The sequence below is a fragment of the Pongo abelii genome, chromosome 10 (assembly GCF_028885655.2).
Source record: "Pongo abelii isolate AG06213 chromosome 10, NHGRI_mPonAbe1-v2.0_pri, whole genome shotgun sequence".
NCBI classification, from domain to species: Eukaryota; Metazoa; Chordata; class Mammalia; order Primates; family Hominidae; genus Pongo; species Pongo abelii.
Genome location: NC_071995.2, coordinates 50,925,140 through 50,950,843, shown reverse-complemented (window position 1 = coordinate 50,950,843; position 25,704 = coordinate 50,925,140). Strand labels below are relative to the sequence as shown.

The 25,704-nt window shown below is 44.1% G+C and overlaps 1 non-coding gene and 1 pseudogene across 1 annotated transcript; one reads left to right on the top strand and one right to left on the bottom strand.

Moving 5' to 3' along the window:
• The first annotated feature begins 13,460 nt into the window (after positions 1-13,460).
• Positions 13,461-13,567, top strand: LOC112136045 (U6 spliceosomal RNA). Its single transcript, XR_002917245.1, has one exon. It is a non-coding gene; the product is annotated as a U6 spliceosomal RNA (small nuclear RNA).
• Positions 13,568-20,173: 6,606 nt separating this feature from the next.
• On the bottom strand, positions 20,174-20,988 carry LOC100443426 (vesicle transport through interaction with t-SNAREs homolog 1B-like; annotated as a pseudogene).
• Between the last annotated feature and the right edge of the window lie 4,716 nt (positions 20,989-25,704).

Sequence of the window (25,704 nt, the reverse complement as noted above, 5' to 3'; positions counted from 1 at the left end):
GATCCTTAGAAACTCTAGAATAGTTTTTTGTTATCATTTGGTTTTGGTTTTGGTTTCGGTAAGAGCAAAGGAATCAAAGTATCCTAGTCTCTAGGACCTAGGGACCAGCCTCCCCTTGACTGGGGAAAGAAGATGTTGCCTTTCACAGGGAGGAAGGCTGGGACCTGGGAAGGTCAGAAGCTGGATGGGGTACTTATGATGTCATAGCAGCTCTCTGAGGTTGAGAGTAAGAGCCCTTTTAAGAAAGTAGATAAATCCCAGCTACTTGGGAGGCTAAGGTAGGAGAATCGCTTGAATCTGGGAGGTGGAGGTGGTGGTGAGCCGAGATCACGCCATTGCACCCCAGTCTGGGCAGCAAGTGCGAAACTCTGTCTGAAAAAAAAAAAAAAAGTAGATAAAAGAGAACAAGCTAAAGTCAGAGTTCGACTGGACACTTGGAACTGTCCTTATACACCCTAGTCCTCATTTGACTGTTTCTCTTCTGTTTATGTGCCTTTTAAAAACCTTTTTTTATAGCATCCTTCAATAGCTCAGCTGGTACAGCAGAGGACTATAGTCAAAACCTTTTTATTCTGAAATAATTTCAAACTTATAGAAAAGTTGCATTCTTGTCATTATTCTTAGTTACAGAGACCTCCCATATACTCTTTACCCAGATTTATCCATTTCTCACATTTTGACAAATTTGCTTTGTCATTCTCTCTCTAAATGCATTATACTCATTTTTTTTTCTGAATCATGTGTCAGTGCATATATTATGACCCTTTATCTCTTAATACTATAATGCATATTTCTCAACAACAAGAATATTCTCTTAAATAATCATGGTACAGGTTTAGCTGGGTGTGGTGGTGCATGCCTGTAATCCCAGCTACTTGGGAGGCTGAGGCAGGAGAATCACTTGAACCCTGGAGGCGGAGGTTGCAGTGAGCTGAGATCATGCCACTGCACTCCAGCCTGGGTGACAGAGTGAGACTCCGTCTCAAAAAAAAAAAAAAAATCATGGTACAGGCTAGGCAAGGTGGCTCACACTTGCAACCCCAACGCTTTGAGAGGCTGATGTGGGTCAAGGTATCCCTTGACTCCAGGAGTTCAAAATCAGCCTGGACAACACAGCAAGATCCTGTTTCTATAAAAAAAAAATAATAAATAAGTTAGCCCAGCATGGTGGCATGCTCCTATAGTCCCAGCTGCTCGGGAGGCTGAGGTGGGAGGATTGCTTGAGCCTAGGAGTTTGAAGCTGCAGTGAGCTATGATTGAGCCATTGCACTCCATCCTGGGCAACAGAGCAAGACCCGGTCTCTATAATTAACAAAATGTATATCATGGCACAATGATCAAATACAGGAAATTTAACATTGACACTATAAAATTCATATTCCACCATTGTCAACTGTCCCAATAACACCCTTGATAGCACTTCCTCCCTCCAGTACAAGGCCCAGTTCAGGAGCACAGATTGCATTTTGTTGTCATGCTCTTTGTCTCCTTTGATCTAAAATAGTTCCTCAGCCTTTCTTTGTCATTAATGACACTGACATTAAAAAAAAAATACAGGACAGCTATTTTATAGAATGTTCATCAATTTGTGTTTTCCTGGTGTTTCCTCATGACCAGGTTTAAGTTATGCATCTGACCTGAAATGCGACATAAATTGTGTTGTGTTCTTTTAAGGGGAAGCCCGACCCAAGCCCTACAATGTCTACCCGCTCCTTACTGGTGATGTTAATTTAATCAATGTCAAACTTGCTCATGATGTTGTCTGGTTTCTCCATGATATATAGTTACTATTTTGTAACTTGTGAACTTATAACAATTTGTAAACAATCTGTGGGGAGACACTTTGAGATCATGCAAATAACCCTGCCCAGCTTCATTCTTTCCCCACCTAGATTTAGTATTGAGGTAGGAAGCGGGACTTGATTCCAGAGGCAGGGCTTGGACACTGGACCAAAGTGAAGACTAGCTAAAACAGGAATGGGGCGGAAGCAGCTTTCCATTAGACACACACCCACAAGCATGCCATGTCAGTTTACCATCGCCATGGTAACACCTAGGAGTTACCACCCTTTTCCATGGTGATGACCCGATGACCCGATGACCCAAAAGTTACTACCAATTCCCTAGAAATTTCTGCATAAACCACTCCTTAATCTACTTGTAATTAAAAGGAGGTGTAAATATGACTGCCAAACTGCCCTAAGCTGCTACTGTCAGCACACTGCCGATGGGGTAGCCCTGCTCTGCAGAGCAGTCACAGAGCTGTAACACTGCCACTTCAATAAGGCTGTTTTCTTCTACCCTACCACCAGCTTGCCCTCTTTCCTGGGTGAAGCCACAGACCCTCATGGGCTAAGCCCTGCTATGGGGCTTGCCTGCCTTGCATCAGTATCCATTCATGATGTTACCCTAGCCAATTGTTTGTTTGTTTGTTTGTTTGTTTATTGAGACAGAGTCTCTCCCTGTCACCAAGGCTGGAGTGCAGTGGTGTAGTCTCAGCTCACTGTAACCTCCGCCTCCCGGGCTCAAGTGATTCTCCTGCTTCAGCCTCCTGAGTAGCTGGGACTACAGGCATATGACACCACGCCCGGCTAATTTTTTTTTTTTTTAATTTTTAGTAGCCATGGGGTTTTACAATATTGGCCAGGCTGGTCCCAAACTCTTGATCGCAAGTCATCCACCCACCTTAGCCTCCCGAAGTGCTGGGATTACAAGTGTGAGCCACTGCACCTGGCCCCTAGCCAATTTTTATCACATTGGTTGCACAATGGTGATTTTCTAACTCCAGCATTCCCTCCATTTTTGTCATTTGGTATTAGACTATAAAAAAGAGCCCTCCCCACTCCTTTTTCATTCGTGTGTATTATCAATATGGACTTTGGTTTTATTCAATAGATTATAATTAATTTCGGCTCTTATTTTAATGCTCAAATTATTCCAGTTTTGACCAGAGGGAGCCCCTTTAATCTGGCTTCCATGTCCTTTAAAAAATTGGTGTGTGTGTGTGTGTGTGTGTGTGTGAAGACAGGATCTCACTATGTTGCCCAGGCCAGTCTCCAACTCCTGGCCTTAAGTGATCCTCCCACCTTGGCCTCCGGAAGTGCTGTGACTACAGGCATGAGTCACCCGGCACTTCCATGTCTTTTGACATTACTTTTTTTCTTTTTTTTTTGAGACACAGTCTGGCTCTGTCACCTAGGCTGAAGTGCAGTGGCGCGATCTTGGCTCACTGCAACCTCTGCCTTCTGGGTTCAAACAGTTCTCCTGCCTCAGCCTCCTGAGTAGCTGGGACTACAGGCGCCCACCACCACACCTGGCTAATGTTTTGTTTTCATATTTTAGTAGGGATGGGGTTTCACCGTGTTAGCCAGGATGGTCTTGATCTCCTGATCTCGTGATCCGCCCATCTCGGCCTCCCAAAGTGCTGGGATTACAGGTGTGAGACACCGCGCCCGGCCAATTTTTGTATTTTTAGTAGAGATGGGGTTTCACCATGTTGGTCAGGCTGGTCTTGTACTCCTGACCTCAAGTGATCCAACCACCTTGGCCTCCCAAAGTGCAGGCGTTACAGGCGTGAGCCACCACACCCAGGCCACATTACTTTTTTTTTTTCCCCAGCACTGCCTTATTTCCTGGCACAACAAAAATGTTTCAGGCTAATCTTTCTCCTTGTCTGCCCCAGTCTTGAGATCAACCAGGTCTTCAGAAAGCTCTGATTCCTTTTAGCAGAGAACAGTATTTAGAAAACCCAATCTAGGCACCAGATGTGTTCATTGTTACTGAGTATGTTCAGTACTTTTAAAATTTAAACTAACATCCTTTTGGATCTCCCAACCCATCTTAGCTATGCTAAGGGAAATGATGGGCCAGATCCTAAAAAGGAGGAAGTGATGTTCCCCTGGGACTGGAAGAGGAGCAGCAGGGAGAGTGGCTGATAACAGAGGAGGAGGGGAGGTGGATGAGCCACAGAGTTGTGGTGCCTTATTGACCCACCCTCCTTTCTTTTTTTTTTTGAGATGGAGTCTCGCTCTGTCGCCCAGGCTGGAATGCAGTGGCGCCATCTCGGCTCACTGCAACTTCCGCCTCCAGGGTTCAGGCGATTCTCTTGCCTCAGCCTCCCGAGTAGCTGGGACTACAGGCAGGTGCCACCATGCCCGGCTAATTTTTTGCATTTTTAGTAGAGACAGGGTTTCACCGTGTTAGCCCAATCTAACCAATTGGGACCAACTGATGGTCCCAATCTCCTGACCTCGTGATCTGCCCACCTCAGCCTCCCAAAGTGCTGGGATTACAGGCATGAGCCACTGCGCCCAGCCGACCATCCTCCTTTCTAGAGTTTTAAAATGTTAAGTGGAGGAACTTGGAGGTTGGGTTTTTGTTTGTTTGTTTGTTTGTTTTTTGAGACCGAGTTTCACTCTTGTTGCCCAGGCTGGAGTGCAGTGGCCTAGGCTCACAGCAACCTCCACCTCCCGGGTTCAAGTGATTCTCCTGCCTCAGCCTTCCTGAGTAGCTGAGATTACAGGCATGTGCCACCATGCCCGGCTAATTCTGTGTTTTTAGTAGACACAGGGTTTCTCCATGTTGGTCAGGCTGTTCTGGAACTCCCGACCTCAGATGATCCGCCTGCCTCGGCCTCCCAAAGTGCTGAGATTTCAGGTGTGAGCCACTGCACCCGGCTGGAGGTTGGGTTTTGTAAAAAGACGGCAGTGTTTTCACAACCCCTGATTTAGCATTAGCATTACAAGTTTCATAGAATTATGGCCCGTGGAGGCTGAGGCAGGAGAATTGCTGGAACCTGGGAGACGGAGGTTGTGGTGAGGTGAGACAGCACCATTGCAATCCAGCCTGGGCAACAAGAGCGAAACTCTGTGTCAAAAAGGTTTTTTTTTTTCTTTTCTTTTCTTTTCTTTTTTTTTTTTTTAAAGAGAAAGGGTCTTGCTTTGTTACTCTGGCTGGAGTGCAGTGACACAATCATAGCCCACTGCTGCCTCCAACTCCTGGCCTCAAGCGATCCTCCCACCTCAGCCTCCCAAGTAGCTAGGACTATAGCTGAATGCTACCAGGTCCAGCTAACATTTTTTTTTTTTTTTTTAAGAGTGAGTCTCGCTCTTTCTCCCAGGCCGGAGTGCAGTGGCGCTATCTCGGCTCACTGCAAGCTCCGCCTCCCGGGTTCATGCCATTCTCCTGCCTCAGCCTCCCGAGTAGCTGGGACTACAGGCTCCCGCCACCGCGCCCGGCTAATTTTTTGTATTTTTAGTAGAGACGGGGTTTCACCGTGTTAGCCAGGATGGTCTCCATCTCCTGACCTCATGATCCACCCGCCTCGGCCTCCCAAAGTGCTGGGATTACAGGCGTGAGCCACCACGCCTGGCTTGCTAACATTTCTTTATTTCCTCCCAACAAATACAATCATTCTGTACTTTCTTTTCTAGGCAATTTTGTCAGCTCTTTAGATCCAGTTTCCACATGTTACAGGGTCCAGTCAGTCTGATGACCCACTTTTGAAAATATTCCTGGAGTTCATTTTTAGCAAATTCTCCGGTGCCAACATAATTAGCTCGCACACTTTCTTAATTTGTAGCATGTTATTTTTAGCTTTTCTTATAACAACATACATTTTAAAGTTAGCTCAGGAGTTGAAGTGTTTTTTTAATGTCAAATGGAGGTGGTTTGGGTGCTGTCCCCATCTACCAGGGTAAATAGACTTGAGGATTATGTACAGCAGGTATTGACACTGAGATTTTCTCTGGGGGAAGATTTAAACTACAGATTCGATTTCTTTAATAGATAATGGCTATTCAGGGCCGGGCGCGGTGGCTCACGCCTGTAATCCAGCACTTTCGGAGGCCAAGGTGGGCGGATCACGAGGTCAGGAGATTGAGACCTCCCTGGCTAACATGGTGAAACCCCGTCTCTACTAAAAAATACAAAAAATTAGCCGGGCGCGGTGGTGGGCGCCTGTAGTCCCAGTTACTAGAGAGGCTGAGGCAGGAGAATGGCATGAACCCGGGAGGCGGAGCTTGCAGTGAGCCGAGATAGCGCCATTGCACTCCCGCCTGGGCAAAAGGCAAGACTCTGTCTCAAAGAAAAAAAAAAATTAAAAAATAAAGATAATGGCTATTCAGGACTATTTCTTCTTGAGTAAACTTTGGTAGTTTTTATCTGTTAAGAAATTTGTTTTGGCAGCCGGGCATGGTGGCTCACGCCTGTAATCCCAGAACTTTGGGAGGCTGAGGTGGGTGGATTGCTTTGAGCTCAGGAGTTTGAGACCAGCCTGGGCAACATGGTAAAACGTCATCTCTACCGCAAAAAAAAACCAAAAAAAACCATATATATATATATACACACACACACACACACACACGTGTATATATACACGTATATACGTATATACATATATATATATATAAAATTAGCCAGGTTTTGGTGGCATATGCCTGTAATCCCAGCAACATGGGAGGCTGAGGTTAGAGAATCACTTGAGCCCAGGAAACAGAGGTTGCGGTGAGCTGAGATGGGGCCACTGCACTCCAGCCTAGGTGACAGAGTGAGATCCTGTTTCAAAAAAAAAAAAGAAAGAAAGAAATTTGTCTTGGGGACCCTGCCTATGAGGTAGCCCTGTTCCACAAGAAGCAGTTAAAAAAAAAAAAAAAAGTCTGTTTCTTTTCTTTCCTTTTTTTTTGAGATGGGGTCTCACTCTGTCTCCCAGGCTGGTCTCAAACTCCTGGGCTCAGGCGATTCTTCCATCTCAGCTTCCTGAGTACCTGAGACTACAGAAGCATGCTTCAAGCCTGGCTATTTTTTTTTTTTTTTTTGTAGAAATGGGGTCTTACTTTGTTGCCCAGGCTGGTCTCGAACTTCTGGCTTTAAGCGATCCTCCCGCTTCACTCTCCCAAGAGCTGAGATTACAGGCATGAGCCACCAAACCTGTCCAGAAATTTGTCTATTTCATCTAAGTTTCAGGACTTATTGACATAAACTTGTTTCCTTATTATCCTTTCAGTTCTGTAGAACCTATATTGTCACTTTTCTCATTTCTGATATTAATTATTTGTGTTTTCTCCCTTTTTTTTTCCTGTTCATTTTAGTGAGAGGTTTATTGCTGTGATGGTTGATTTTTTTTTTTGTAGGGATGATGTTTTTTTTTGTTGTTATTTTTTGAGATGGAGCCTTGCTCTGTTGCCCAGGCTGGAGTGCAGTGGCGTGATCTCGGCTCACTGCAACCTCCGCCTCCTGGGCTCAAGCAATTCCCCAGCCTCAGCCTCCCAAGTAGCTGGGACTACAGGTACATGCCACCACGCCTGGCTAATTTTTGTATTTTGTTTTAGTAGAGACGGGGTTTCACTGTGTTGGCCGGGTTGGTCTGGAACTTCTGATCTCAAGTGATCTGCCCACCTCAGTCTCCCAAAGTGCTGGGATTACAGGCGTGAGCCACTGTGCCTGGCCTGGGATGGTGTTTTGCTATGTTGGCCAGGCTGGGCTCAAATGAACCTCCTGCCTCAGCTTCCCAAAGTGCTGGGATTAGGGACATGAGCCCTCATGACTGGCCTGTGATGGTTGATGTTGTATGTCAACTGGCCTAGGTTAGAGAGCTGGTAGACATTATTTCTGGGTGTGTCTGTGAGGCTGTCTCTAGAAGAGCTTGCATTTGAATTGGTGTACTGAGGAAAGAAGATCTGTCCTCATCAATATGCAGGCATCATCCAATCACTGAGGGCTCAATAGAACAAAAAGGTGAAGAAAGGGCACATTCTCTCTCTTCTTGAGCTGGGACATCAATCTTATGCCCTTGACACTCACCCGAGGACACTGGAGGTCCTGGTTCTCAGGCCTTTGGACTCTGGGATGACACCATTTCCTGCCCTGGTTCTCAGGCCTTTGGCCTCAGACTGGGAGCTCTGCCACTGGCTGCCCTAGTTCTCATGCCCTTGGACTCTGATTGAATAACACCCCTAGCTTTCCTGATTCTCCAGCTTACAGATGGCATATCATGGGAATTCTTGACCTCCATAATTGTGCAAGCCAATTCCCATGATAAATCTCTTACATATTTACATATATCCTAACGGTTCTGTTTCTCTGGAGAATCCTGACTAATACAATTGCAACTGATCTTCTCAAAGAACCAGCCTTGGTTTCACTGGTGTCTTTATTGTTATCTACTTGATTGATTTCTGCTTTAATCTATTATTTCCTTTATTTTGCTTATTTTGAGTATAATCTCCTCTTCTAGTTTGTTAAGGTAGAAGCTGAGGACATTGGTTTTAGATTTTTCTTCTTTTCTACCATAGGAATTCAGTGCTATAAAGTTCTAAGTACTGCTTCAGGTTTTTTTCTTCTTCTTTAAAAAGAATTTTTTTTTTTTTTTTTACATTTTTAGTAGAAATGGGGTTTTACCATGTTGGCCAGGCTGGTCTCGAACCCCTGGTTTCAAGTGACCCACCTGCCTAGGCCTCCCAAAGTGCTGGGATTACAGGTGTGAGCCACCACTCCTGGCCCAACTTCAGTTTTATCCCATAAATTTTATCTCATAAATTTTGATATGTTGTCTTTATTTTCATTTGGTTCAAAATACTTTTTATTTTCCCTTCTAATTTCTTTGATTTATGGGTTATTTAGAAGTGTGTTCTTCAGATTCCAAATATATGGGAACTGTCCAGGTATATTTCTGTTATTGTTTGTTTGTTTGTTTTGAGACAGGGTCTCACTCTGTCACTGAGGCTGGAGTGCAGCGGTGTAATTTTGGCTCACTGCAATCTCAACCTCCAGGGCTCAAGCGATTCTCCCACCTCAGCCTCCCAAGTAGTTGAGACTACAGGTGTGCACTACCATTCCCAGCTAATTTTAAAAACTCAGCCCTACCTCTACAAAAAATATAAAAATTAGCCAAGCACAGTGGTGCATACCTGTCGTCAAACTCCTGGGCTCAAGCAATCTGCCTGCCTTGGCCTCCCTAAGTGCCGGGATTACAGGTGTGAGCCGCCGTGCCCAGCTTCTGTTGTTGATTTCTAATTTAAGCCAGTTTGGTCAGAAAACATACTTTGTATAATTTGCATCCTTTTACATTTATTGAGACATGTCTTATTGCCCAGAATGTGCTACCAAATAGGAATATGATATGAAAATTAGATAATGACATTACAAGAAAACTACAAACAAATATCCACCATGATACGGATACAAAAATCCTTAAAACAGTTGTAGCAAATTGGATCTAACAGTATAGAAAAACATACATCACGACTAAGTGGAGTTTACCCTAGGAATTCAATGTTGGTTTAATTTTTTTTTTTTTTTTTTGAGACAGAGTCTTGCTCTGTCGCCCAGGCTGGAGTGCAATGGCGAGATCTCGGCTCACTGCAAGCTCCGCCTCCCGGGTTCACACCATTCTCCTGCCTCAGCTGGGACTACAGGCGGCTGCCACCACGTCCGGCTAATTTTTTGTATTTTTAGTAGAGACAGTTTCACCATGTTAGCCAGGATGGTCTCGATCTCCTGACCTCATGTTCTGCCCGCCTCAGCCTCCCAAAGTGTTGGGATTACAGGCATGAGCCACCGTGCTCAGCCAAATGTTGGTTTAATTTTTAAAAATTAATCAATGTAATTCAATATATTGTAACTCAAAGAAAATGACCAAGGTGAGTCTCAATCAATTTAAGAGGTTTATTTGTCAAGGTTAAGGACACACCCTGGAAAAAGAATACAGAAACACAGGAAAAATCTGTGGTCTGTGCACTTTTCTGAAGACAGTCTGGGGATCTCAATATTTGAAGGGGATATTGAAGAGTGGATATTGGGGGAAAGAGGAAGAAAGAAAAAAGGGAAGGTAGATAAAAGAGGCAAGGGGTTGTTTTCTTTTGAGTCTTTGATGAGCCTTCACTGAATACACATTTTACATGTGGGAGGGGTGAAGGGATAGTCACTTGGATGTTTGTCTCATGCTCAGTGAATCCGCATTTTTACATAAGATAAACATAGGGCAGAGGAAGCAGTCAGGTATGCATTTGTCTCAGATGAGCGGAGGGATGACTTTTTAATTCTGTCCTTTGTCTCATACCTGTGAAGATAAGATAAGCTATCAATGTACATTGTCAGGGTACATTTCAACAGAGCTGTTTTAGGGTAAAGATCTTGGGGCCTACGAAGAATTTCCTTGTAGGTAATTGTGAGCAAGGTATGTATCTTTTTTTTTTCTTTTTTTTTGAGACGGAGTCTCACTGTTGCCCAGGCTGGAGTGCAGTGGCGCAGTCTCGGCTCACTGCAAACTCCGTCTCCCAGGTTCACACCATTCTCCTGCCTCAGCCTCCCGAGTAGCTGGGACTACAGGCATCTGCCACCATGCCCGGCTAAATTTTTTGTATTTTTTTTAGTAGAGACAGGGTTTCACCGGGTTAGCCAGAATGGTCTCGATCTCCTAACCTCATGATCTGCCCGCCTCAGCCTCCAAAAGTGCTGGGATTACAGGCGTGAGCCACTGCACCCGGCCTTTTTTTTTTTTTTGAGACAGAGTCTTGCTCTGTTGCCCAGGCTGGAGTGCAGTGGCACAATCTCCACTCACTGCAACATCCACCTCAAGGGTTCAAGAGATTCTCCTGCCTCAGCCTCCTTTGCAGCTGGGATTACAGGCACCCACCACCATGCCCGGCCAATATTTGTATTTTTAGTAGAGATGAGGTTTCATCATGTTGGCCAGGCTGGTCTCAAACTCCTGACCTCTGAAAGTGCTGGGATTACAGGAGTGAGCCACCGAGCCCGGCCAGTACGTAGCTTTTAAAATCTTTGTAGCTATCTTATTTAGGAACAAAACGGGAGACAGGTTTGCCTGACCCAGTTCCCAGGTTGACTTTTCCCTTTGGTGTAGTGCGTTGGGTGTCCTAAGATTTATTTTCCTTTCAGAATATTAACAGACTAAAAACTAAAAATTGCATTATGCTCTCAATAGATGCAGAAAAGACATTTAATAAAATCCAATACCCATTCCTGTTTTTTCTTTTCTTTTTTCTTTTTTTTTTTTTTTTGAGATGGAGTCTTGCTCTGTCACCCAGGCTGGAGTGCAGTGTCATGATCTTGGCTCACTGCAACCTCCCAGGTTCAAGTGATTCTCCTGCTTCAGCCTCCTGAGTAGTTGGGATTACAGGTGCGTGCCACCACACCTGGCTGATTTTTGTATTTTTATAGAGATGTGGTTTCACCATGTTGGCCAGGCTGGTCTACGAACTCCTGACTTCAGGTGATCCACCCACCTCAGCCTCCCAAAGTGCTGGGATTACAGGCATGAGCCACTGTGCCCGGCCCCAATATCCATTCCTAGTGTAGGTTGAACATCCCTAATCCAAAATCCAAAATCTGAAATGCTCTGACATTTGAAACTTATTTTTTTCTTATCATACCCTGACTGGTCTGAAAATCTGAAACTTTTTGAGTACTGACATGATACTCAAAGGAAATGCTTATTGTAGCATTTCAGAATCTTGATTTTCTGATTAGGGATGCTCATTTAAAGTATAATGCAAATATTCCAAAATCCAAAAAAAGTCTGAAATCCAAAACACTTCTGGTCCCAAGCATTTCAGATAAGAAATATTAAACATGTAAAAACATTCAGCTGGCCAGGCAGTGGCTCACACCTGTAATCCCAGCACTTTGGGAGGCCGAGGTGGAAGGATCACTTGAGACAAGGAGTTCAAGACCAGCCTGGGCAATGTAGTGAGATCTCATCTCTACCAAAAATTTTTTTTTAAATTAACAGTGTGTGGTGGTATAAGTCTGTAGTCCTAGCTACTCTGGGGGCTAAGATGGGAGGATTGCTTGAGCTCAGGAGGTCAAGGCTGCAGTGAGCTATTATTGCACTACTGCACTCCAGTCTGGGCAACAGAGCAGCACTCTGTCTCAAACAAAACAAAACAAACAAAAAAGCAAAATTCAGCTGACTAGGAATAGAAAGTGTGAAGAATTTGGCCTTGCCCAAGGAAAGGCCTGGCCATTGTCCCTGGCTCCTGAGAGGTAGCCTCTAAACCCATGGAATTCCCCAAGTGGTAAGAATATTTCTCAAGCTGGGCACTGTGGTGTGCACCCAGCTACTCAGGATGCTGAGGTGGGAGGATCACTTGAGCCCAGAAGTTTGAGGCTGCAGTAAGCTCTGATCACACCACTGCACTCTAGCCTGAGTGACAGACTGAGACCCTGTCTCTTAAAAAAAAAATTATATATTTCTTTGTTATTCATGTGGGCCCCTAAGATTACATCTGATAGTTTATGCTAATGAGGTGACTCATGATGGCCTCCTTGATGGATCTCACCATGATACTGGCCTAACTTCCAGGGATAGGGGAGGGAGATGGGAGACTGAGTTCAACTGCCATCATGCCTGTATAATGAAAACTCCAATAAAACTCTGGACACTGAAGTTAGGACGAGCTTCCTGGATTTGCAACACTCTGTGTGCACTTTCACACATCGATGCTGAGAGGATAACATCTCCTGATGACAATGAAAGCTTTGCATTTGGAATCCTCCTAGACTCTGCTCTATGTGCCCCTTCCCATGGCTGATTTTAGAGTATCCTTTCCCTGGAATAAACTGTGACCATGAGAATAATAGCTAGCTTTCGTTGAATTCTGTCACTTCTGTCACTTCTTTTTTTTTGAGATGGAGTCGCACTCTGTCACCGAGGCTGGAGTGCAATGGCACGATCTCGGATCACTGTTCCACCTCCCAGTTTCAAGCAATTCTCCTGCCTCAGCCTCCCAAGTAGCTGGGACTACAGGCATGCACCACCATGCCTGGCTAATTTTTGTATTTTTAGCAGAGATGGGATTTCACCATGTTGGCCAGGCTGGTCTCAAACTCCTGAAGAAGAAAAATCTAAAACCTCCTCGGCCTTCCAAAGTGCTGGGATTACAGGCATGAGCCACCACATCTGGCCTGAGTTCTGTCACTTCCTCAGTGAATTATTCGACCAGAGGGTGGTTTCGGGAAAACCCCAAACTTGCAGCTAATATCAGAAGTAAGGACAGTATTGTGGAGGACTGGGTTCTTAGACCTTGCAGTTTGGCTGACTTGGGAGTAGAAGGCAACTTTCTCAACCTCATGGGAGCATATACAAAAAAAAAAAAATCTACAACTGTAAAAACCTATATTTGAAAAGCAGAAAGATCTCAAATCAATTAACTAAGCTTCTACCCTAAGACACTGGAAAAAGAGCAAACTAAACCTAAAGCAAGAAGAATGAAGGAAATAATATATATTAGAGTTTAAATTAATGAAACAGGCAACAGAAAAACACTAAAGAAAATCAACAAAATGAATAGTTGGTCATTTGAAAAGATCAACAAGGCTAGACTGATTAAGAAAAAAACAGAGAAAGGCTGGGTATGGTGGCTCACATCTGTAATCCCAGTCCTCTGGGAGGCTGAGGTGGGAAGATCACTTGAGGCCAGGAGTTCAAGACCAGCCTGGGTGTGCTCTCTTTGGCAGCACATATACTAAAATTGGAACAATACAGAGAAGATTAGCATGGCCCCTGCACAAGGATGAAGTGCACATTTTTGAAGTGTTCCATATTTTTAATTTTTAAATTAAGAAAATAGATGTAAATATATTTAAATTATAAAATTTAAAATATATATACCTGTAAAAAAGTATATGTATATATATATTATAACATTTATATATATGTATAACATATATATATATATATATATATATTTGGGAGGCCAAGGCAGGTGGATCACTTGAGGTCAGGAGTTTGAGACCAGCCTGGCCAACATGGTGAAACACTGTCTCTACTAAAAATAAAAAAAAAAATTTAGTTGGATGTGGTGACACATGCTTGCAATCCCAGCTACTCTGGAGGCTGAGGTGGGAAGATCGCTTGAACCTGGGAGGTGGAGGTTGTGGAGGTTGCAGTGAGCCAAGATCACATCACCGCTCTCCAGCCTGGATGACAGAGTGAAACTCTGTCTTAAAAAAAAAAAAAAAAGAAAAAAAAATATATAGAGAGAGACCCCCTCACTCCAAAAAATGAAAAATAAAAAAAATTAGCCAGTTATGATGACATGTACCTGTAGTCCTAGCTACCTGGGAGGCTGAGGCAGGAGGATTACTTGAGCCCAGGAGTTCAAAGTTACAGTGAGCTACAATCACACTACCGCACTCCAGCCTGGGTGACAGAGTGAGATCCTGTCTGTCTAAAACAAGAACAGAAACAAAAAACGGAGAAGACTCAAATTATACTAAACTCAGGAATGAAAGAGGGAGCATTACTACTGACCTTTCAAAAATAAGGAAGGTTGGCTGGGCGCAGTGGCTCACGCCTGTAATCCCAGCACTTTGGGAGGCCGAGGCGCCGGATCACAAGGTCAGGAGATCGACACCATCCTGGCTAATATGGTGAAACCCCGTCTCTACTAAAAATACAAAAAATTAGCTGGGCCTGATGGCAGGCACCTGTAGTCCCAGCTACTTGGGAGGCTGAGGCAGGAGAATGGCGTGAACCCAGGAGGCGGAGCCTGCAGTGAGCTGAGATGGTGCCACTGCACTCCTGGGCGAGAGTGTGAAACTCTGTTTCAAAAAAAAAAAAAAAGGAAGGTTATAAGGGAATACTATAAATGACTATGCCAACAAATTAGATACCTTAGATGAAATAGACAAATACCTAGAAAACCACAAACTACTGAAATTGATTCAAGGAGAAATATAAATTCTGAATAGACCTATAATAAAAAGAGAAAGAGTAATTGGATTAGTAATCTAAAAGCATTTCACAAAGAAAAGTGAAGGCTTTAATGGTGAATTCTACAAAACATTAAAGACTTAACACAAATTCTTCCAAAAAACAGAAGAGAGAATACTTCTAAACTCATCCTATGAGGGCAGTATTAATCCTGATACCAAAACAAGACAAAAACATCAGAAGAAAACTATATACCAATATGTCTTGTGAATTTAGATGCAAAAATCCTGAACTAGCCAACCAAATTCAGCAACATATAAAAAGGGTTGGCCAGGCACAGTGGTTTACACCTGTAATCCCAGCACTTTGGGAGGCTGAGGTGGGCGGATCATGAGGTCAAAAGATCGAGACCATCCTGGCCAACATGGTGAAACCCTGTCTCAACTAAAAATACAAAAAAATTAGCTGGGCATGGTGGCATGCACCTGCACTCCCAGCTACTAGGGACGCTGAGGCAGGAGAATTGCTTGACCCAGGAGGCGGAGGTTGCAGTGAGCCAAGATCGCGCCACCATGCGCCAGCCTGGCAACAGAGCGAGAGTCTGTCTCAAAAAAAAAAAAAGAGTTATATACCATGACAAAGTAGGATTTGTATCAGAAATGCAAGGTTGGTTTGACATCCAAAATCAATTAATGTATTATGCCATATCAATAGAATAGAGGACAAAACCCACATTTCAAGGTGGTCTGTTGATGACCTCAATACACACAGCCTGGCTAGGATGGTGAAACCCTGTCTCTACTAAAAATACAAAAAAAAAAAAAAATTAGCTGGGCATGGTGACGGGCACCTGTAATCCCAGATACTCAGAAGGCTGAGGCAGGAGAATCACTTGAACCCGGGAGGCAGAGGTTGCAGTGAGCTGAGATCACGCCACTGCACTCCAACCTGAGTGACAGAGTGAGAGTCCATCTCAAAAAAACAAAAAAAGAAAAAGAAAAAAGAAAAAAGAAAAAAACTCAACAAACTAGATATAGAAGGGGATTTTTCTCAACCTGATAAAGGGTAGCTACAAAAACCCTCTGCTAATGTCACACCTAATGATGAAAGTCTAAATGTTTTCCCTCTGAGATCAGGAACAAGACAAGAATGTCCACTCTCTGTACTTGTATTCAACACTGTACTTCAGGTTCTGTCCATGGCAATTAGGTAAGAAAATGAAATTTATTTCATATACAGCTGGGCATGGGGGCTCACATCTGTAATCCCAGCACTTTGGGAGGCAGAAGTGGGTGGATCACTTGAGCCCAGGTGTTTAAGACCAGCCTGGACAGCATAGTGAGACTTTGTCTCTATTTTTTAATAAATAAATAAATAACAGATCAACATACAAATCAGTTGTGTTTCTATACATTAGAAACAAACAATCTAAAAATGAAATTAATAAAATAATTTTATTTACAAGGACATCAAAAAGAATAAAATACTTAGGAATCAATTTAACAAAACAAATGTAGAATGTATACTCCGTTTTTTTGTTTTGTTTTGTTTTGTTTTGAGACGGAGTCTCACTCTGTCAACAGGCTAGAGTGTAGTGGCATGATCTTGGCTCACTGCAACCTCCAACTCCCTGGTTCAAGCTATTCTCCTGCCTCAGCCTCCCAAGTAGCTGAGATTACAGGAATGCGCCACCACGCCCAGCTAATTTTTGGATTTTTAGTAGAGACAGGGTTTCACCATCTTGGCCAGGATGGTCTCGATCTCCTGACCTTGTAATCCACCTGCCTCAGACTCCCAAAGTGCTGGGATTACAGGCATGAGCTACCACGCCCGGCCAGGGTATACTCTGAAAACTACAACACATTGAAGAAAGAAATTAAGGATCTAAATAAATGGAAAGACATTTCATGTTAGTGGATCTACAGATTGAACACAATCTCTATAACCACCCCAGTTGGCTTCTTTGCAGAAATTGACAAGCTGATCCAAAATTCATACGGAAATGCAAGAAACCCATAATAGCCAAAACAATCTTGAAAAAAAAGAACAAACTTGGAGAACTCACACTTCTTGATTTCAAAATGTACTACAAAACTACAGTAGTTTCAAGACAACGTAGTCTACAGGATATACATGTATATCAATGGAAAAAAAATTGAGAATCTAGAAATAAGCCCTCACGTTTAGTCAGTTGACTTTCAACAAGAATGTCAAGACAGTCAGGCATAGTAGTTCATGCCTGGAATCCCAGCACTTTGGGAGGCCAGACAGGAGGATAGCTTGAGTCCAGGAGTTCAAGACCAGCTTGGGCAACATGGTGAGACCTTGTCTTTACAAAAACATTAAAAAAAATTAGCCAGGCATGGTGGCACATGCCTGTAGTTCTAGCTACTTGGGAGGCAGAGGTGGGAGGATCACCTGAGCCCAGGAGGTTGAGCTGCAGTGAGCCGTGATAGCACCACTGCACTCCAGCCTGGGTGACATAACAACACCCTGTCTCTAAATAAATAAATAAATAAATAAAATTAAATAAAATAAAATTTTTAAAAAGATGCCAAGACAATTCATTGGAGAAAGAATAGTCTTTTTAACAAGTGTTGCTGGGACAACTAGATATTCACATGCAAAATAATGTCATTTTTTTCTCACATCATACTCTAAAATTAATTCATACACTTAAGAGCTAAAACCATAAAACTCTTAGAAGAAAATATAGGAATAAATCTTTGTGAGCCTGGGTTAGGTTAGATATGACACCGAAAGCACAAGCAACCAAAGAAAAAATAGGTAAACTGGAGTTCATCAAAATTAAAAACTTACACTTCAAAGGATACCATCAAGAAAGTGAAAAGACAATCTATAGAATGAAAGAGGATATTTGTAAATCATATATCTGATAAGGGACTTATATCAAGAACATATAAATAACTCTTACAACTCAATAATATAAAGACAAATAAATAAAAAAATTAAGACAAATAAATAAAATAAATAAAAATGGGCTAAGGATTTGAATAGACATTTCTCCAAAGAAGCTATACAAATGGCCAGTAAGCACATGACGAGATGCTCAACATCATTAGTTGTCAGGGAAATGCAAATCAAAACCACAATGAGATACCACTTCATATGAAGACGGCTATAATCAAAAAGAGATAATAACGAAGTGTTGGTGAGCATGTGGGAAGTTGGAACCCTCATACACTGCTGGCGGGATTATAAACTGGTGCAGCCACTTTGGAAAATGGTCTAGCAGTTCCTCAAATGATTAAATGCAGAATTATCATATGACCCAGTAATTCCACTTCCAGGTATACAGCCAAGAGAAATAAAACACATTTATTGAGGCAAAGAGTTGTACACAAACATTCATAGCAGCTTTATTCAGAATAGCCAAAAAAGTGGAAAAAACTCAATTGCATTACCGGTGAATGGATATATAAAATGTGGTATATCTATACAATGGAATATAATTTGACAATAAGAAGGAACATCAAGCACTTGTGAGTCGAAAAAAGAAATAAAGGACTGGGTGAGGTCTCTATTTCTATAGGCTCACACCTGTAGTCCCAACACTCTGGAAGGCGGAGGCAGCAAATTCCTTGGCTGGGGAGTCCGAGACGAATCTGGGCAACATAGTGAGATCTTGTTCTATTAAAAAAAAGATACAAAAAAGTTAGCCAGACATGGTGGTGCCCACTTTTAGTTGCAGCTAGTCAGGAAGCTGAGGTGGGAGGATCGTTTGAGCCTGGGAGGTCAAAGTTGCAGTGAGCCATGATCAGGCCATTGAACTCCAACCTGGGCAACAGAGGGAGACCTTGTCTTGAAAAAAAGAAAAGGAAATGAAGTATGGTATATGCTAAAACATGATTGAATCTTCAAAACAGGTTAAGAAGAAGGCCATCTCAGAGGACCACATAGGGTATGATTTCATTTATTGGTTGATTGTTATTTTTGAGACGGGGTCTCACTCTGTCAGCAGGCTGGAGTGCAGGGCCCAATGTTGACTCACTGCAGCCTCGACCTCTTGGGCCCAGGTGATTCTCCCTTGCTCAGCCTCTAGAGTAGCTGGGACCACAGGCATGCACCACCATGCTCAGCTAATTTTGTATTTTTTTAAGTAGAGACGGGTTTTCACCATGTTGGCCAGGCTGGTGTTGAACTCCTGAGCTCAAGCAATTTCTCCACCTCGGCCTCCCAAAGTGCTGGAATTACATGCATGCGGCACCACGTATGGCACTTTTTTTTTTTTTTTTCTGAGATGGAGTTTCACTCTTGTTGCCCAGGCTAGAGTGGAACTGCATGATCTTGGCTCACCGAAACCTCCGCCTCCTGGGTCCAAGCGATTCTCCTGTCTCAGACTCCCGAGTAGCTGGGATTACAGGCATGTGCCACCATGCCCAGCTAATTTTGTAATTTTAGTAGAGACAGGGTTTCTCCATGTTGGTCAGGCTGGTCTTGAACTCTCAAACTCAGGTGATCTGCCCGCCTCGGGCTCCCAAAGTGTTGGGATTACAGGTGTGAGCCACCATGGCTGGCCTTTTTTTTTTTTTTTTTTTTTTTTTTGACAGAGTCTTATTCTATCACCCAGGCTGGAGTGCAGTGGCACAATCTCAACTCACCGCAACCTCTGCCTCCTGGGTTCAAGCGATTCTCCTGCCTCAGCCTCCAGAGTAGCTGGGATTATGGGTGCACACCACCAAGCCCAGCTAATTTTTGGTATTTTTAGTAGAGACAGGGTTTCACCATGTTGGCCAGGCTGGTCTTGAACTCCTGACCTCAGGTGATCCTCCCACCTCGGCCTCCCAAAGTGCTGGGATTACAGGTGTGAGCCACCGCACCCAGCCTTGGCATATTCTTAAAAATTAATTAATTAATTTTGTTTCTGGAGACAAGGTCTCACTCTGTCACCCAGGCTGGAGTGCCGTGGCGCTATCATAGCTCACTGCAGCCTCAGACTCCTGGTCTTAAGCAGTTCTCCTGCCTCAGCCTTCTAAGTAGCTGGGACTACAGATGTGGCCACCACACCTGGCTATTTTTTTTTATTTTTGGTAGAGATGAGTTCTTGCTATGTTGGCCAGGCTTACGTATTTTTAAAGAAGTCATGGCCAGGCACGGTGGCTCAAACCTGTAATCCCAGCACTTTGGGAGGCCAAGGCGGGTGGATCACGAGGTCAGGAGATGGAGACCATCCTGGCTAACATGGTGAAACCCTGTCTCCACTAAAAATACAAAAAATTAGCCGGGCATGGTGACGGGCACCTGTAGTCCCAGCTACTCAGGAGGCTGAGGCGGGAGAATGGCGTGAACCCGGAAGGTGGAGCTTGCAGTGAGCCGAGATCACGCCACTGCACTCCAGCCTGGAAGACAGAGTGAGACTCCATCTCAAAAACAAAAACAAAAACAAAAACAAACAAAACAAAACAAAACAAAAAACCAACAACAAAAAAAGGTCATAAACAGCATTATTACCTTGGTATATCATACTGGTCTTGTTGGTCACTTCACATTTAAGTGGCTTTCCACCTTTCCTCCCTTCTCCCACAGTCTGGCTACACAGTGCATCCTTGAACTGTTAGCCCACAGGAGCAACATGCTTATTCCATCCACATCCCTAACACCATGCATTCCCAAGGTCAAAGTTCTGGTCCACAACCCTTCCCTATTGCAAGTCCTATGCTTGCAAAAGAACACAAAGTAAACCAAGCCTCCCAGGATGGCTAGCTCCAGTGAGATGATGGAAAGCAGAAGCTTGTTGGTTGTCACTTTTCTGGACTTAGAAGGGAGAATCTTTCGACTTTTGCACAAGTTTTCACTTGTGTTTCCCAGTGTACTCTTGGTACTTTCTCACTGGTCCTGTTGGTTCCTCAGCTCTTCTGAGATTTCTGAGCCAATCTGGTCAGTCTCTTGGGTGGCCCGGCCCAGGATTTTGGTGCCTTGGAGAAGCATTGCCCTTTGAGACTGTAGCCTATTCACATGCTCATTCTCTACAGCATATGTGCCATATTTCATGTCTCCTCGGTCCCTAGGCATGGCTGCAAAGGTGTACTTCTTGCCTCCAGATGGAGTTGGGCAAGGTCCTTCTGATAGTCTCGAAGCTTAGACATCATGGGGTTATGGAAAGATAGGGGTGCATAATGTAGTTCCTCCTCCATCTGTGCCAGCATTTTGTTTGCTTCCTGTTGCTTTTCATCAAAATCTCTGATCAACTTCTTCTGGGTCCCTGCCATACCCAGCAGCCACTAGTGCACCCCTTGGAGGCACATCTCATGCAGCTGCTCAAAATGCTCCAAGGAGGTGGCAGAGAGAGGCATGGTGTAGGCGGTGCTTCAGCAGTGCCCACCAAGATTCTGAGCGCTGGGCCCTCTCCTAGCTTGGCAGTCAGCAGCCCCGGCCTGTAGCCATCCCCACCACTGATGCCTGATTTCATTTATGTGAAATATCCAGAATAGGCCACGCATAGTGGCTCATGCCTGTAATCCCAGCACTTTGGGAGGCTGAGGTGGGCAGATCACTTGAGCCCAGGAGTTTGAGACCAGCTTGGCAACATGGCAAAACCCCATCTCTACAAAAATAATTTTTTAAGTACAAAATCTAGCTGGGTGTGGTGGTGTGCACCTGTGGTCTCAGCTACTCAGGAGACTGAGGTAGGAGGATCGCTTGTGCGAGGAGTTCAATGTTGCAGTGAACTATGATGGCACCACTGCACCCAGAAACCACTGTCTGGGTGACAGAATGAGACCCTGTCTCAAAAAAACAGAAAAAAGAAATAGAAAAGAAATATCCAGAAAGTAAATCAGTGGTTGCCCAAGGCTGGGAGGTTTTCGGGACATGGAGAGTGACTACTAGTAGGTATGAGATTTTGGGGGCCAGTGATGAAAATGTGCTAACTGTGGTGATGGTTGCACAAATCTGAATATACTAACGTTACTGACTTGCACACTTTAGGTGGGCAAATTGTATGATATGTGAATTATATTTGAATAAAGCTGACTAAACCCTTTATATAAATTTAAAAGGTGCAATACAGCACTATATTTTCAAGAATCTATACAGATTTGTCGCGTGTTAGAGTGGGTCCACCTGATGAGAGGGGAAATAACAGGAAGGCTTGGGTACCGGAGCAAATAACCCATATTAAAATATGAGAGGCCCCTTTGCAGACCTATGATCAACACTTGAGTGAATGTGAGGTGAAAAACCTCAACAGTGGGGACAAGCAACTCTTTGGAGAAGTGTGGCTGTGACAGGGAGCTGAGAAGTGGGACAGCAGCCTGATGCAGCTGTGGGTGAGGAGAGGGACAGTTAGACATGGGGAGAGTAGACTAGGAGCATAGCTGGCTGCTGTTGGGAGCAATCTAGTAGAAGGGAGAATGGAGGGATGGTGCCGGAGCTGCTGATATCATTGAGCGAGATGGTAGGAGGAGAGGGAAGAGGGCGAATTCCTTCAGTTAACAGGAAGGAATTGGGGCAGAGGAGAGCTGCTGGGGAGTTCTGTGGGCTTGGAGAGGGATGATGGGAGAAGAAAGAATGAATGAAATAGTTCCTTTGAAGAATGGAGAGGAAATCCTGGCCAGGCATGGTGGCTCACGCCTGTAATTCCAACACTTTGGGAGGCTGAGGTGGGTGGATCACCTGAGGTCAGGAGTTCAAGACCAGCCTGGCCAATGTGGTGAAAACCCGTCTCTACTAAAAATACAAAAATTAGCTGGACATGGTGACATGCACCTGTAGTCCCAGCTATTCGGGAGGCTGAGGCATGAGAATCGCTTGAACCCAGAAGGCGGAGGTTGCAGTGAGCCAAGATTGCACCACTGCACTCCAGCCTGGGAGACAGAGCAAGACTCTGTCAAAAAAAAAAAAAAAAAAAAGAAAGAAAGAAAAGAAAGGAACTCCTGCATGCAGATTAAGATTAGGGTCATTGGACTTTGCTGAAATGCCCATTTGAAGCCTGTGTTGTAGAACGGTGGAGTGTGTGTTATGGAAGAGGGGCTCCGCATGGTAGAGCATGAGAGGAGCAGGGATAGTGAGGTGTGGGGTGTTACAGAGGTCACAGACACTGGACAGCACAGATTTGGGAGGGGACCATAGGACAGCAGAGCAAGTGCTATAAGGGTCCCAGGACAGGCAAGGTGATTTAAAGAAGAGAAAACACTGGGTAAAATCAAAGGGGTGAAGGGAAGGTGGCTGGAACAAGCAGTTGGGTGCAGTCTGGGGACACACAGGGGACAACACTCGCAGACTGTAGACAGGAAGAAAGGTGGCTCCCAGCAGGGGAGGAAACTCCTGCTGGGCAGCAGCCTCACCACCTACCGCCACCCTAGGTACTTCCCGAACCACAGCCCTCTGACCCCTGAGGATCCTGAAGGGAGGGCTGTGTGGGCACAAAGCTAATAATAAAAGGGTGTCCAAAGAGGAAGGGGTCCTGAGGCCACGCACAGATGGCAATTTCTGGTCTGACCCACCTTTACTCATCTTCAGGTGAGCCCAGTGGTGCTGTCCTGCCTGGAGTGCCTTCGGGTCCCCGCCGGTGCCTTCTCCTTAGACACAGTTGGGCTCGTCAGGGATGCACCCATGAGCGTTTCGGTGGAGGAGGCGCCTGGATGGAGCTCCGTCGTGTACAAGTCTCAGTACCGTGAACTAGTAGGAAGACTAAACATAAAACTAGGAGATAATTCCCTGACATTGGGTTAATTTCCTTACCATAAAAAGAATGCATAATTTTGGGCTGGGAGCAGTGACTCATGCATGTAATCCCAGAATTTTGATAGGCTGAGGTAGGCAGATCATTTGAGTCCAGGAGTTCAAGACCAGCCTGACCAACACAGTGAAATCCCATTTCTATTAAAAATAGAAAAAATTAGCCAGGTGCAGTGGGGCACACCTGTAATGCCAGCTACTCCAGAGGCAGAGGCATGAGAATCTCTTGAGCGGGAGGTTGCAGTGAGCTGAGATCGCACTCCTATACTCCAGCCTGGATGACAGAGCAAGATTTTGTCTCAAAAAAAAAGAAAAAAAGTAAGAAAGAAAAGAAAGTATAATTTTGAAGAAGAAAAAGGAAAAAAAGGAGGAGAAGAAAGAGGGCTTGGTTTGGTGTATGCTAAAGCAGTGGTCCCTCGATCAGCAGCAAGGGCTTGCCCTGGAAACTTGTTAGAAATGCACATTCTCAGGCTTGACCCCAGACTTAATGAATCAGAAACTCTGTATTAACAAACCCTGAAGGTAGTTCTAATGCACAATGGAGTTTGAGAACTACAGTTCTAAGGCAGTTTCCACTCTTTTCCACCCTTATCTCCAAACACTTAGCCATGTTGCTGCTGGAGCCAGGCTGCAGGGTGCCAAGTAAAGGCTTCACTTAGGGTTAAAGGGTGGATGTCCTGGTGTGGAGACCTGGTGAGGAGCTTCCTCACTCTCACTGCATAGAGACCAGCTTTGAAGCACCCAGAGCAGAGAGATCAGGACCATGGGAACACTGGAAGAATGTGACTCAGAGAGCCTGGGCCCCACAGGGATGCAGTTATGATATCTGGTTTCCCTGCCCACCAGAAAGCACAGTAGCCACTGAAAGAGGTATGTGATAGCTTAAACCATTAGGAGCACTTAAAGAGATTCAAGTAGTATGAAAAAAAAAAAAAAAAAAGAGGAAGAAGAAAGAAAAAAGGAAAAATAAAGAAACAACTTTCTGGAACTAAAAAAACAACATTTTCAACAAAAAAAATTAGTATATGTATTGAAAGAGAGAATAGTCACTGCTGAGACTCAAATTAGTGGCTTGGAAGAACAAGTGGAAATAATATTTCAAAGCATGGCGCAAATACTATGAAGAGATGGAAATAATGAGGAAAATGTGATTCTTGGAGAATAGATCCAGTAGTCCTAAAATTCAACTATATTAGTTCCAAAAGGGGGAAAAGGAACAGACGGAGGAGAGGCAATAAAGAATAGAAGAAAATTTTGCTGATGTGAAGAAATATCTGAGCTTGAAGACTGCAAGGAAACAGGAAGATACAACAAGAAAAGACATACACACAGGCATGAAACTCCCAAACTTCAAGGTTAAAGAAAGACATTTTCAAGTTTTTAGACAGAAAGAGCAAGTTATCTACAAAAGGAAACAAATCACATTGGTATGGGACTTTTCATCTGCAACACTGGAAACTCAAAGTGGGAAAACTGAGAGAAATAAATGACTACATGGGAATCTTTCTTTCTTTTTTTTTTTTTTTTTGAGATGGAGTCTTGCTCTGTTGCCCAGGTTGGAGTGTGGTGGCGCAATCTTGGCTCACTGCAACCTTCGCCTCCTGGGTTCAAGTGATTCTCCTGCCTCAGCTTCCTGAGTAGCCGAGATTACAAGCATGCGCCACCACTCCTGGCTAATTTTTGTATTTTTAGTAGAGACGGGGTTTCACCATGTTGGTCAGGCTGGTCTCAAACTCCTGACCTTGTGATCCACCTGCCTCAGCCTCCCAAAGTGCTGGGATTACAGGCGTGAGCCACTGCGCCTGGCCAGGAGTCTTTTATTTATTTTTATTTTTATTTTTTTGAGACTGAGTCTTGTTCTGTCACCCAGGCTGGAGTGCAGTGGTGCAATCTCAACTCACTGCAACCTCCACCTCCCAGTTTAAGTGATTCTCCTGCCTCAGCCTCACGAGTAGCTGGGACTACAGGCACCTGCCATGACGCCTGGCTAATTTTTGTATTTTTAGTAGAGATGGGGTTTCACTACGTTGGCCAGGTTGGTCTCGAACTCCTGACCTCAAGTGATCCACCCACCTTGGCCTCCCAAAGTGCTGGGATTACAGGTGTGAGTCACTGCACCCAGCCTTACACAGGAATCTCATACCCAGCTGAGAAAACTTTCACCTGTCAGGGCAAAAGATACATATTTGGAGATCCAAAGGATTCAGAGAGTATATCAATCTCATACCTCACCTGAAAGAATGGTTTGGTAACAGAACAGAGAAATCAAGATAGAGGAAGGTGAAGAGAATAAAGAACAAGTAATGAGCAACAAACTTAGAAAGAAAAAT